Source organism: Aulostomus chinensis, chromosome 1 (genome assembly GCF_037954235.1).
Source record: "Aulostomus chinensis isolate RoL2024-O1b breed Wild chromosome 1, RoL_Achi_v1.0, whole genome shotgun sequence".
NCBI lineage: Eukaryota > Metazoa > Chordata > Actinopteri > Syngnathiformes > Aulostomidae > Aulostomus > Aulostomus chinensis.
In genome coordinates this window covers 3,754,838-3,770,773 of record NC_141320.1, presented here as the reverse complement: position 1 = coordinate 3,770,773, position 15,936 = coordinate 3,754,838, and the positions used below count along the sequence as shown (strand labels likewise).

The window sequence follows — 15,936 nt, the reverse complement described above, 5'->3', positions numbered from 1 at the left end:
AGGTTCGTAGCAACTCTCACCACATCACTGCAGCATCATTTCTTAGGTAAATAGCAACCCTCATTACATCACTGTGGCATCATTTTGCGGTTCGTAGCAACTCTCACTACATCACTGTAGCATCATTTCTTAGGTAAGAAGCAACTCTCATTACATCACTTTAGCATGATTTTATAAATTACTATCAACTCTCAGCACATGACTGTAGCATCATTTCTTACGTTTGTCGCAACTCTCATTACATCACTCTAGTATCATTTGGACATTTGTAGCAACTCTCATTACATCCCTGTAGCATCATTTCTTAGGTTTGTAGCACCTCTCATTACATCACTTGAGCATCATTTGGAACTTTGTAGCAACTCTCATTACATCACTGTCGCATAATTTTGAGGATTGTCGCAACTCTCATGACATTACTGGAGCATCACTTCTTCGGTAAGTAACAACTCTCATTACATCACTGTAGCATCATTTTGCGGTTCGTAACAACTCTCACCACATCACTGTAGCATCATTTCCTAGGTAAATAGCAACCGTCATTACATCACTGTAGCATCATTTTGCGGTTCGTAGCAAACCTCACTACATCACTGTAGCATTATATCTTAGGGAAGTAGCAACTCTCATTACACCGCTTTAGCATAATTTTAAAATTATTATCAACTCTCACTACATCACTGTCAGCATCATTTTGAGATTTGTATCAACTCTCACTACATCATTGCCACCTCATTTTGAGGACCGTAGCAACTCTCACTACATCACTGTCACATCATTTTGAGGATAGTCGTAACTCTCGCGACATTACTGTAGCATCATTTTGAGATTCGTAGGAACTCTCATCACATCACTGTAGCATAATTTTGAGGTTCGTAGCAACTCTCACCACATCACTTTAGCGTGATTTTGAAATTACGATCAACTCTCACCACATCACTGTAGCATCATTTTGAGGATCGTAGTAACTCTCACTACATCACTGTCGCATCATTTTGACATTTGGAGCAACTCTCATGATATCACTGTAGCATCATTTCTTAGGTTAGTAGCAACTCCCATGACATCACTGTAGCATCAGTTTGAGGTTCGTAGCAACTCTCACCACATCACTGTCAGCATCATTTTGATATTAGTGTCAACTCTCACTACATCACTGTCACCTCATTTTGAGGATAGTAGCAACTCTCACCACATCACTGGAGCATCATTTTGAGGATAGTCGCAACTCTCGCGACATTAATGTAGCATAATTTTTGAGATTTGTAGGAACTCTCATTACATCACTGTAGCATCATTTTGAGGTTCGTAGCAACTCTCACCACATCACTGTAGCATCATTTCTTAGGTAAGTAGCAACTCTCATTACATCACTGTTGCATCATTTTGAGGTTCGTAGCAACTCTCAGCACATCACTGTAGCATCATTTCTTAGGTAAGTAGCAACTCTCATTACATCACCTTAGCATGATTTTGAAATTACTATCAACTCTCAGCACATGACTGTAGCATCATTTCTGAGGTTTGTCGCAACTCTCATTACATCACTCTAGCATCATTTGGACATTTGTAGCAACTCTCATTACATCCCTGTAGCATCATTTCTTAGGTTTGTAGCAAATCTCATTACATCACTCTAGCATCATTTTGAGATTCGTAGCAACTCTCATTACATCACTGTAGCATCATTTTGCGGTTCGTAGCAAACCTCACTACATCACTGTAGCATCATTTTGAGATTTGTATCAACTCTCACTACATCATTGCCACCTCATTTTGAGGACCGTAGCAACTCTCACTACATCACTGTCACATCATTTTGAGGATAGTCGTAACTCTCGCGACATTACTGTAGCATCATTTTGAGATTCGAAGGAACTCTCATCACATCACTGTAGCATAATTTTGAGGTTCGTAGCAACTCTCACCACATCACTGTAGCATCATTTCATAGGTAAGTAGCAACTGTCATTACATCATTTTAGCATGATTTTGAAATTACTATCAACTCTCACCAAATCACTCTAGCATCATTTTGAGATTCGTAGCAACTCTCATTACATCACTGTAGCATCATTTCTTAGGTATGTAGCCACTCTCATTACATCACTTTCGCGTGATTTTGAAATTACGATCAACTCTCACCACATCACTGTAGCATCATTTTGAGGATCGTAGCAACTCTCACTACATCACTGTCGCATCATTTTGACATTTGGAGCAACTCTCATGATATCACTGTAGCATCATTTCTTAGGTTAGTAGCAACTCCCATGACATCACTGTAGCATCAGTTTGAGGTTCGTAGCAACTCTCACCACATCACTGTCAGCATCATTTTGATATTAGTGTCAACTCTCACTACATCACTGTAGCATCATTTTGAGGATAGTCGCAACTCTCGCGACATTAATGTAGCATAATTTTTGAGATTCGTAGGAACTCTCATTACATCACTGTAGCATCATTTTGAGGTTCTTAGCAACTCTCACCACATCACTGTAGCATCATTTCTTCGGTAAGTAGCAACTCTCATTACATCACTGTTGCATCATTTTGAGGTTCGTAGCTACTCTCAGCACATGACTGTAGCATCATTTCTTAGGTAAGTAGCAACTCTCATTACATCACTTTAGCATGATTTTGAAATTACTATCAACTCTCAGCACATGACTGTAGCATCATTTCTGAGGTTTGTCGCAACTCTCATTACATCACTCTAGCATCATTTGGACATTTGTAGCAACTCTCATTACATCCCTGTAGAATCATTTCTTAGGTTTGTAGCAAATCTCATTACATCACTCTAGCATCATTTTGCGGTTGGTAGCAAACCTCACTACATCACTGTAGCATCATTTTTTAGGGAAGTAGCAACTCTCATTCAACCGCTTTAGCAGTATTTTGAAATTACTATCAACTCTCACCACATCACTGTAGCATCACTTACGTTTGTAGCAACTCTCTTTACATCACTTTAGCATGATTTTGAAATTACGATCAACTCTCACCACATCACTGTAGCATCATTTCTTAGGTTTTTAGCAACTCTCATTACATCACTGTAGCATCATTTTGAGGTTCGTAGCAACTCTCATTACATCACTGTTGCATCATTTCTTACGTTTGTAGCAACTCTCATTACATCACTGTCGCATCATTTTGAGGATAGTCGCAACTCTCACGACATTACTGGAGCATCATTTTGAGATTCCTAGCAACTCTCATTACATCACTGTAGCATCATTTTGAGGTGTGTAACAACTCTCACCACATTACTGTCGCATCATTTCTTAGGTAAGTAGCAACCCTCATTACATCACTGTAGCATCATTTTGCGGTTCGTAGCAACTCTCACTACACCACTTTAGCATTATTTTGAAATAAGTATCAACTCTCACCACATCACTGTAGCATCACTTCTTAGGTTTGTCGCAACTCTCATTACATCACTTTAGCATCATTTTGAGGATCGTAGCAACTCTCACGACATCACTGTCGCATCATTTTGAGGATATTTGCAACTCTCACCACATCACTGTCAGCTTCATTTTGAGATTCGTATCAACTCTCACGACATCACTGTAGCATCATTTCTTAGGTAAGTAGCAACTCTCATTACATCACTTTAGCATGATTTTGAAATTACGATCAACTCTCACCACATCACTGTAGCATCATTTCTTTCGTTTGTAGGAAATCTCATGACATCACTCTAGCATCTTTTTCTGATTCGTAGCAACTCTCACCACATCATTGTAGCATCATTTTGAGGACTGTAGTAACTCTCACTCGATCACTGTCACATCATTTTGACATTTGTAGCAACTCTCATCACATCACTGTAGCATAATTTCTTAGGTTAGTAGCAAATCTCATTACATCACTCTAGCATCATTTTGTGATTCGTTGCAACTCTCATTACATTACTGTAGCATCATTTTGAGATTCGTAGCAACTCTCATTACATCACTGTAGCATCATTTTGCGGTTCGTAGCAAACCTCACTACATCACTGTAGCATCATTTTGAGATTTGTATCAACTCTCACTACATAACTGCCATCTCATTTTGAGGATCGTAGCAACTCTCATTACATCACTGTCGCATCATTTTGAGGATAGTCGCAACTCTCACCACATCACTGTAGCATCATTTTTTAGGTAAGTAGCAACTCTCATTACATCACTTTAGCATGATTTTGAAATTACTATCAACTCTCACCACATCACTGTCAGCATCATTTTGAGATTAGTATCAACTCTCACTACATCACTGTAGCATCATTTTGAGAATCGTTGCAAATCTCACTACATCACTGTCGCATCATTTTGAGGATAGTCGCAACTCTCACCACATCACTGTCAGCATCATTTTGAGATTAGTATCAACTCTCACTACATCACTGTCGCATCATTTTGAGAATCGTTGCAACTCTCACTACATCACTGTCGCATCATTTTGAGGATAGTCGCAACTCTCGCGACATCACTGTCTCATCATTTTGAGATTCGTAGCAACTGTCATTACATCACTGAAGCATCATTTTGAGGTTCGTAGCAACTCTCACCACATCACTGTAGCATCATTTCTTACGTTTGTAGCAACTCTCATTACATCACTGTCGCATCATTTTGAGGATAGTCGCAACTCTCACGACATTACTGGAGCATCATTTTGAGATTCCTAGCAACTCTCATTACATCACTGGAGCATCATTTTGAGGATAGTCGCAACTCTCGCGACATTAATGTAGCATAATTTTTGAGATTCGTAGGAACTCTCATTACATCACTGTAGCATCATTTTGAGGTTCGTAGCAACTCTCACCACATCACTGTAGCATCATTTCTTAGGTAAGTAGCAACTCTCATTATATCACTGTTGCATCATTTTGAGGTTCGTAGCAACTCTCAGCACATGACTGTAGCATCATTTCTTAGGTAAGTAGCAACTCTCATTACATCACTTTAGCATGATTTTGAAATTACGATCAACTCTCACCACATCACTGTAGCATCATTTCTGAGGTTTGTCGCAACTCTCATTACATCACTCTAGCATCATTTGGACATTTGTAGCAACTCTCATTACATCCCTGTAGCATCATTTCTTAGGTTTGTAGCAAATCTCATTACATCACTCTAGCATCATTTTGAGATTCGTAGCAACTCTCATTACATCACTGTAGCATCATTTTGCGGTTCATAGCAAACCTCACTACATCACTGTAGCATCATTTTGAGATTTGTATCAACTCTCACTACATCATTGCCACCTCATTTTGAGGACCGTAGCAACTCTCACTACATCACTGTCACATCATTTTTAGGATAGTCGTAACTCTCGCGACATTACTGTAGCATCATTTTGAGATTCGAAGGAACTCTCATCACATCACTGTAGCATAATTTTGAGGTTCGTAGCAACTCTCACCACATCACTGTAGCATCATTTCATAGGTAAGTAGCAACTGTCATTACATCATTTTAGCATGATTTTGAAATTACTATCAACTCTCACCACATCACTCTAGCATCATTTTGAGATTCGTAGCAACTCTCATTACATCACTGTAGCATCATTTCTTAGGTATGTAGCCACTCTCATTACATCACTTTAGCGTGATTTTGAAATTACGATCAACTCTCACCACATCACTGTAGCATCATTTTGAGGATCGTAGCAACTCTCACTACATCACTGTCGCATCATTTTGACATTTGGAGCAACTCTCATGATATCACTGTAGCATCATTTCTTAGGTTAGTAGCAACTCCCATGACATCACTGTAGCATCAGTTTGAGGTTCGTAGCAACTCTCACCACATCACTGTCAGCATCATTTTGATATTAGTGTCAACTCTCACTACATCACTGTAGCATCATTTTGAGGATAGTCGCAACTCTCGCGACATTAATGTAGCATAATTTTTGAGATTCGTAGGAACTCTCATTACATCACTGTAGCATCATTTTGAGGTTCTTAGCAACTCTCACCACATCACTGTAGCATCAGTTCTTCGGTAAGTAGCAACTCTCATTACATCACTGTTGCATCATTTTGAGGTTCGTAGCAACTCTCAGCACATGACTGTAGCATCATTTCTTAGGTAAGTAGCAACTCTCATTACATCACTTTAGCATGATTTTGAAATTACTATCAACTCTCAGCACATGACTGTAGCATCATTTCTGAGGTTTGTCGCAACTCTCATTACATCACTCTAGCATCATTTGGACATTTGGAGCAACTCTCATTACATCCCTGTAGAATCATTTCTTAGGTTTGTAGCAAATCTCATTACATCACTCTAGCATCATTTTGAGATTCGTAGCAACTCTCATTACATCACTGTAGCATCATTTTGCGGTTCGTAGCAAAACTCACTACATCACTGTAGCATCATTTTTTAGGGAAGTAGCAACTCTCATTAAACCGCTTTAGCAATATTTTGAAATTACTATCAACTCTCACCACATCACTGTAGCATCATTTCTTAGGTTTTTAGCAACTCTCATTACATCACTGTAGCATCATTTTGAGGTTCGTAGCAACTCTCATTACATCACTGTTGCATCATTTCTTACGTTAGTAGCAACTCTCATTACATCACTGTCGCATCATTTTGAGGATAGTCGCAACTCTCACGACATTACTGGAGCATCATTTTGAGATTCCTAGCAACTCTCATTACATCACTGTAGCATCATTTTGAGGTGTGTAACATCTCTCACCACATTACTGTCGCATCATTTCTTAGGTAAGTAGCAACTCTCATTACATCACTGTAGCATCATTTTGCGGTTCGAAGCAACCTTCACTACACCACTTTAGCATTATTTTGAAATAAGTATCAACTCTCACCACATCACTGTAGCATCACTTCTTAGGTTTGTCGCAACTCTCATTACATCACTTTAGCATCATTTTGAGGATCGTAGCAACTCTCACTACATCACTGTCGCATCATTTTGAGGATATTTGCAACTCTCACCACATCACTGTCAGCTTCATTTTGAGATTCGTATCAACTCTCACGACATCACTGTAGCATCATTTCTTAGGTAAGTAGCAACTCTCATTACATCACTTTAGCATGATTTTGAAATTACGATCAACTCTCACCACATCACTGGAGCATCATTTCTTTCGTTTGTAGGAAATCTCATGACATCACTCTAGCATCTTTTTCTGATTCGTAGCAACTCTCACCACATCATTGTAGCATCATTTTGAGGACTGTAGCAACTCTCACTCGATCACTGTCACATCATTTTGACATTTGTAGCAACTCTCATCACATCACTGTAGCATAATTTCTTAGGTTAGTAGCAAATCTCATTACATCACTCTAGCATCATTTTGTGATTCGTTGCAACTCTCATTACATTACTGTAGCATCATTTTGAGGATCGTAGCAACTCTCACCACATCACTGTGGCATCACTTCTTAGGTTTGTCGCAAATCTCATGACATCACTCCAGCATCATTTTGAGATTAGTATCAACTCTCACTACATAACTGCCATCTCATTTTGAGGATCGTAGCAACTCTCATTACATCACTGTCGCATCATTTTGAGGATAGTCGCAACTCTCACCACATCACTGTAGCATCATTTTTTAGGTAAGTAGCAACTCTCATTACATCACTTTAGCGTGATTTTGAAATTACTATCAACTCTCACCACATCACTGTCAGCATCATTTTGAGATTACTATCAACTCTCACTACATCACTGTAGCATCATTTTGAGAATCGTTGCAAATCTCACTACATCACTGTCGCATCATTTTGAGGATAGTCGCAACTCTCACCACATCACTGTCAGCATCATTTTGAGATTAGTATCAACTCTCACTACATCACTGTCGCATCATTTTGAGAATCGTTGCAACTGTCATTACATCACTGTCGCATCATTTTGAGGATATTTGCAACTCTCATTACATCACTTTAGCATGATTTTGAAATTACGATCAACTCTCACCACATCACTGTAGCATCATTTCTTTCGTTTGTAGGAAATCTCATGACATCACTCTAGCATCTTTTTCTGATTCGTAGCAACTCTCACCACATCATTGTAGCATCATTTTGAGGACTGTAGCAACTCTCACTCGATCACTGTCACATCATTTTGACATTTGTAGCAACTCTCATCACATCACTGTAGCATAATTTCTTAGGTTAGTAGCAAATCTCATTACATCACTCTAGCATCATTTTGTGATTCGTTGCAACTCTCATTACATTACTGTAGCATCATTTTGAGGATCGTAGCAACTCTCACCACATCACTGTGGCATCACTTCTTAGGTTTGTCGCAAATCTCATGACATCACTCCAGCATCATTTTGAGATTAGTATCAACTCTCACTACATAACTGCCATCTCATTTTGAGGATCGTAGCAACTCTCATTACATCACTGTCGCATCATTTTGAGGATAGTCGCAACTCTCACCACATCACTGTCAGCATCATTTTGAGATTAGTATCAACTCTCACTACATCACTGTCGCATCATTTTGAGAATCGTTGCAACTCTCACTACATCACTGTCGCATCATTTTGAGGATAGTCGCAACTCTCGCGACATCACTGTCTCATCATTTTGAGATTCGTAGCAACTGTCATTACATCACTGAAGCATCATTTTGAGGTTCGTAGCAACTCTCACCACATCACTGTAGCATCATTTCTTACGTTTGTAGCAACTCTCATTACATCACTGTCGCATCATTTTGAGGATAGTCGCAACTCTCACGACATTACTGGAGCATCATTTTGAGATTCCTAGCAACTCTCATTACATCACTGTAGCATCATTTTGAGGTGTGTAACAACTCTCACCACATTACTGTCGCATCATTTTGAGGATAGTCGCAACTCTCACCACATCACTGTCAGCATCATTTTGAGATTAGTACCAACTCTCACTACATCACTGTAGCATCATTTCTTAGGTAAGTAGCAACTCTCATTACATCACTGTAGCATCATTTTGCGGTTCGTAGCAACTCTCACTACACCACTTTAGCATTATTTTTTAAATAAGTATCAACTCTCACCACATCACTGTAGCATCATTTCTTTGGTTTGTAGGAAATCTCATGACATCACTCTAGCATCTTTTTCTGATTCGTAGCAACTCTCACCACATCATTGTAGCATCATTTTGAGGATCGTAGCAACTCTCACTCGATCACTGTCGCATCATTTTGACATTTGTAGCAACTCTCATCACATCACTGTAGCATAATTTCTTCGGTAAGTAGCAACTCTCATTACATCACTTTAGCGTGATTTTGAAATTACTATCAACTCTCACCACATCACTGTCAGCATCATTTTGAGATTAGTATCAACTCTCACTACATCACTGTAGCATCATTTTGAGAATCGTTGCAAATCTCACGACATCACTGTCGCATCATTTTGAGGATAGTCGCAACTCTCACCACATCACTGTCAGCATCATTTTGAGATTAGTACCAACTCTCACTACATCACTGTCGCATCATTTTGAGAATCGTTGCAACTCTCACTACATCACTGTCGCATCATTTTGAGGATAGTCGCAACTCTCACCACATCACTGTCAGCATCATTTTGAGATTAGTACCAACTCTCACTACATCACTGTCGCATCATTTTGAGGATAGTCGCAACTCTCACCACATCACTGTCAGCATCATTTTGAGATTAGTATCAACTCTCACTACATCACTGTCGCATCATTTTGAGAATCGTTGCAACTCTCACTACATCACTGTCGCATCATTTTGAGGATAGTCGCAACTCTCGCGACATCACTGTCTCATCATTTTGAGATTCGTAGCAACTGTCATTACATCACTGAAGCATCATTTTGAGGTTCGTAGCAACTCTCACCACATCACTGTAGCATCATTTCTTAGGTTTTTAGCAACTCTCATTACATCACTGTAGCATCATTTTGAAGTTTGTAGCAACTCTCATTACATCACTGTAGCATCATATCTTACGTTTGTAGCAACTCTCATTACATCACTGTCGCATCATTTTGAGGATAGTCGCAACTCTCACGACATTACTGGAGCATCATTTTGAGATTCCTAGCAACTCTCATTACATCACTGTAGCATCATTTTGAGGTGTGTATCAACTCTCACCACATCACTGTAGTATCACTTCTTAGGTTTGTCGCAACTCTCATTACATCACTTTAGCATCATTTTGAGGATCGTAGCAACTCTCACTACATCACTGTCGCATCATTTTGAGGATATTTGCAACTCTCACCACATCACTGTCAGCTTCATTTTGAGATTCGTATCAACTCTCACGACATCACTGTAGCATCATTTCTTAGGTAAGTAGCAACTCTCATTACATCACTTTAGCATGATTTTGAAATTACGATCAACTCTCACCACATCACTGTAGCATCATTTCTTTGGTTTGTAGGAAATCTCATGACATCACTCTAGCATCTTTTTCTGATTCGTAGCAAATCTCACCACATCATTGTAGCATCATTTTGAGGATCGTAGCAACTCTCACCACATCACTGTAGCATAATTTCTTAGGTTAGTAGCAAATCGCATTACATCACTCTAGCATCATTTTGTGATTCGTTGCAACTCTCACTACATCACTGTAGCATCATTTTGAGGATCGTAGCAACTCTCACCACATCACTGTGGCATCACTTCTTAGGTTTGTAGCAAATCTCATTACATCACTCCAGCATCATTTTGAGATTAGTATCAACTCTCACTACATCACTGTAGCATCATTTTGAGAATCGTTGCAAATCTCACTACATCACTGTCGCATCATTTTGAGGATATTCGCAACTCTCACCACATCACTGTCAGCATCATTTTGAGATTTGTATCAACTCTCACTACATCACTGTCGCATCATTTTGAGAATCGTTGCAACTCTCACTACATCACTGTCGCATCATTTTGAGGATAGTCGCAACTCTCGCGACATCACTGTCTCATCATTTTGAGATTCGTAGCAACTGTCATTACATCACTGAAGCATCATTTTGAGGTTCGTAGCAACTCTCACCACATCACTGTAGCATGATTTCTTAGGTAAGTAGCAACTCTAATTACATAACTGTAGCACCATTTCTTAGGTTTGTAGCAACTCTCATTACATCACTGGAGCATCATTTTGAGGTTCGTAGCAACTCTCACCACATCACTGTAGCATCACTTCTTAAGTTTGTCGCAACTCTCATTACATCACTTTAGCATAATTTTGAGGATCGTAGCAACTCTCATGACATTACTGTAGCATCATTTTGAGGTTCGTAGCAACTCTCACAGCATCACTGTCGCATCAATTATTAGGTATGTAGCAACTCTCACCACATCACTGTAGCATCATTTCTTAGGTATGTAGCAACTCTCATGACATCACTTTAGCTTGATTTTGAAATTACTATCAACTCTCACCACATCACTGTCAGCATCATTTTGAGATTCGTATCAACTCTCACTACATCACTGTCGCATCATTTTGACATTTGTAGCAACTCTCATTTCATCACTGTAGCATCATTTCTTAGGTTGGTAGCAACTCCCATGACTTCACTCTAGCATCATTTTGAGGTTTGTAGCAACTCTCACTACATTACTGGAAGCATCAATTTGAGCATCGTAGCAACTCTGCCTACATCACTGTAGCATCATTTCTTAGGTAAATAGCAACCCTCATTACATCACTGTAGCATTATTTCTTAGGGAAGTAACAACTCTCATTACACCGCTTTAGCATTATTTTAAAATTAATATCAACTCTCACTACATCACTGTCAGCATCATTTTGAGATTAGTATCAACTCTCACTACATCATTGCCACCTCATTTTGAGGACCGTAGCAACTCTCACTACATCACTGTCGCATCATTTTGAGGATAGTCGTAACTCTCGCGACATTACTGTAGCATCATTTTGAGATTCGTAGGAACTCTCATCACATCACTGTAGCATAATTTTGAGGTTCGTAGCAACTCTCACCACATCACTGTAGCATAATTTCTTTGGTAAGTAGCAACTCTCATTACATCACTGTAGCATCATTTTGAGGTTCGTAGCAACTCTCACCACATCACTGTCTCATCATTTCATAGGTAAGTAGCAACTCTCATTACATCACTTTAGCATGATTTTGAAATTACTATCAACTCTCATTACATCACTGTCGCATCATTTCTTAGGTTTGTCGCAACTCTCATTACATCACTTTAGCATCATTTTGAGGATCGTAGCAACTCTCACTACATCACTGTCGCATCATTTTGAGGATAGTCGCAACTCTCACGACATTACTGGAAGCATCAATTTGAGCATCGTAGCAACTCTGCCTACATCACTGTAGCATCATTTCTTAGGTAAATAGCAACCCTCATTACATCACTGTAGCATTATTTCTTAGGGAAGTAGCAACTCTCATTACACCGCTTTAGCATTATTTTAAAATTAATATCAACTCTCAGCACATGACTGTAGCATCATTTCTTACGTTTGTCGCAACTCTCATTACATCACTCTAGTATCATTTGGACATTAGTAGCAACTCTCATTACATCCCTGTAGCATCATTTTGCGGTTCGTATCAACTCTCACTACATCACTGTAGCATCATTTCTTAGGTAAGTATCAACTGTCATTACATCACTTTAGCATGATTTTGAAATTACTATCAACTCTCGGCACATGACTGTAGCATCATTTCTTACGTTTGTCGCAACTCTCATTACATCACTCTAGTATCATTTGGACATTTGTAGCAACTCTCATTTCATCCCTGTAATATCATTTCTTAGGTTTGTAGCACCTCTCATTACATCACTTGAGCATCATTTGGACATTTGTCGCAACTCTCATTACATCACTGTCGCATAATTTTGAGGATAGTCGCAACTCTCACGACATTACTGGAGCATCATTTCTTAGGTAAGTAACAACTCTCATTACACCGCTTTAGCATTATTTTAAAATTATTATCAACTCTCACTACATCACTGTCAGCATCATTTTGAGATTAGTATCAACTCTCACTACATCATTGCCACCTCATTTTGAGGACCGTAGCAACTCTCACTACATCACTGTCGCATCATTTTGAGGATAGTCGTAACTCTCGCGACATTACTGAAGCATCATTTTGAGATTCGTAGGAACTCTCATCACATCACTGTAGCATAATTTTGAGGTTCGTAGCAACTCTCACCACATCACTGTAGCATCATTTCTTTGGTAAGTAGCAACTCTCATTACATCACTGTAGCATCATTTTGAGGTTCGTAGCAACTCTCACCACATCACTGTCTCATCATTTCATAGGTAAGTAGCAACTCTCATTACATCACTTTAGCATGATTTTGAAATTACTATCAACTCTCACCACATCACTCTAGCATCATTTGGACATTTGTAGCAACTCTCATTACATCACTGTAGCATCATTTCTTAGGTTTGTAGCCACTCTCATTACATTTCTTTAGCATCATTTGGACATTTGTAGCAACTCTCATTACATCATTGTCGCATCATTTTGAGGATAGTCGCAACTCTCACGACATTACTGGAGCATCATTTTGCGGTTCGTAGCAACTCTCACTACACCACTTTAGCATGAATTTTGAAATTAGTATCAACTCTCACCACAACACTGTCAGTACAATTTCTTAGGTTAGTAGCAACTCTCACCACATCAATGTTGCATCATTTTGAGGATCGTAGCAACTTTCAATACATCATTGTCGCATCATTTTGAGGATAGTCGCAACTCTCACGACATTACTGTAGCATCATTTCTTAGGTTTGTAGCAAATCTCATTACATCACTTTAGCATCATTTTCTGATTCGTAGCAACTCTCATTACATCATTGTAGCATCATTTCTTAGGTAAATAACAACCCTCATTACATCACTGTAGCATCATTTTGCGGTTTGTTGCAACTCTCACGACATCACTTTCGCATCATTTCTTAGGTGAGTAGCAACTCTCACCACATTACTGTCAGCATCATTTTGAGCATCATAGCAACTCTCACCACATCAGGGTAGCATCATTTTGAGATTTGTAGCAACTCTCCCTATATCACTTTAGCATCATTTCTTAGGTTAGTACCAACTCTCACCACATTACTTTCGCATAATTTATTAGGTTTTTAGCAACTCTCATTACATCACTGTAGCATCATTTATTAGGTTTTTAGCAACTCTCATTACATCACTGTAGCATCAATTTTAGTTTTTAAGCAACTCTCACTACATCACTGTCAGCATCATTTTGAGCATCATAGCAACTCTCACCACATCAGTGTAGCATCATTTTGAGATTCGTATCAACTCTCACTATATCACTGTAGCATCATTTCTTAGGTTAGTCGCAGCTCTCACTACATCACTGTCGCATCATTTTGAGGTTAGTCGCAGCTCTCACTACATCACTGTCGCATCATTTTGAGGTTTTAAGCAACTCACCACATTACTGTCAGCATCATTTCTTAGGTTAGTACCAACTCTCATTACATCACTTTCGCATAATTTATTAGGTTTGTAGCAACTCTCATTACATCACTGTAGCATCATTTGTTAGGTTTGTTGCAACTGTCATTACATCACTGTAGCATCATTTATTAGGTTTGTTGCAACTGTCATTACGTCACTGTCAGCATCATTTTGAGGTTAGTAGCAACTCTCACTACATCACTGTAGCACCATTTCCTAGGTTAGTAGCAACTCTCATTACATCACTTTAGCATAATTTCTTGGGTTTTTTGCAACTCTCATTACATCACTTTAGCATCATTTTGAGGTGAGTAGCAACTCTCACGACATCACTGTAGCATCATTTCTTAGGTTATTAGCAACTATCATTACATCACTTTAGCATCATTTCTTAGGTTAGTAGCAACTCTTACTACATCAATGGACCATCATTTTTTTTTTTTTTGGAACATTTATTAGAACAGGTTCCTTGACAGAGTCACACACATCATTCCAAAACCCTATGACAAGGTACTCAATACACAATATTCTTTGCAGGTCTAATTATGTCCACAATAGTAAGAGGGAGAAAAATAAAATAAAATAACATAAAATAAAACAAGGAATAAAAATACCATCCAGCCCAGTTAAATAGAGACAATATTCTCATCTCTCCAAATACATTATAACGGGTGCCCATTTTTAAAGATATAAGTCAGTCTGAAGTCGTAGGGTTGCTGTTATGCGTTCCATGCAGTTTACATCCTTAAGCCTTTGGTACCACTGGTCCAGGGTGGGTGGGTGGTGTTTGAGCCAATTTACTGTGATCATTTTATGTGCAATTAACAGAAGAACCCTTTGCAAAAACACCTGTTTTTTCCCTAAATCAATTATTGATGCTGTACCCAAAGTCAGTTGCTGTGGTTCAATTGGTCTATTTATTTTTAAAATCTCACTTATTTGTCGTTTCACCTCTTCCCAGAATTTTACCAATTTAGGACAGTCCCAGAAGATGTGGGAAAAGTCCCCTGTTATGCCACAACCTCTCCAGCACAGGGGGGAACAGTTGCTGTCGTAACTAGCTATTATCAAAGGAGTTTTAAAATATCTTACTCTTAACTTCCAGCTGAATTCCCTCCAGGCTGGGCTGCTGTGGACCATCATTTTGAGGTTAGTAGCAACTCTCACTGTATCACTGTAGCATCATTTATTAGGTTTGTAGCAACTCTCACTACATCACTGTAGCATCATTTTGAGGTTCGTAGCAAATCTCGTTACATCACTCTAGCATCATTTTGAGATTCGTAGCAACTCTCATTACATCACTGTAGCATCATTTTGCGGTTTTAAGCAACTCTTTTCCCAACTCAACCAGACCAAGAGATTAATTCAGAGATGTGGCAGTTAGTCCAGCTGAAGAAAGGCT

General features: G+C 38.9%; 2 long non-coding RNA genes across 4 annotated transcripts; both read left to right on the top strand.

Moving 5' to 3' along the window:
- The first annotated feature begins 3,161 nt into the window (after nt 1-3,161).
- On the top strand, nt 3,162-4,224 carry LOC147270037 (uncharacterized). Its single transcript, XR_015115661.1, has 3 exons — nt 3,162-3,297; nt 3,459-3,601; nt 3,697-4,224. It is a non-coding gene; the product is annotated as an uncharacterized LOC147270037 (long non-coding RNA).
- A 3,200-nt stretch (nt 4,225-7,424) lies between these two features.
- On the top strand, nt 7,425-12,691 carry LOC147270036 (uncharacterized). 3 transcript variants are annotated; one of them, XR_015115659.1, is made up of 5 exons: nt 7,425-7,631; nt 8,269-8,669; nt 8,762-8,973; nt 9,156-12,402; nt 12,565-12,691. It is a non-coding gene; the product is annotated as an uncharacterized LOC147270036 (long non-coding RNA). The 3 variants fall into 3 exon arrangements; XR_015115660.1 differs by having other exon boundaries at nt 8,269-8,973; nt 9,156-10,143; nt 10,219-12,402; XR_015115658.1 differs by having other exon boundaries at nt 8,269-8,973.
- The last annotated feature ends 3,245 nt before the right edge of the window (nt 12,692-15,936 follow it).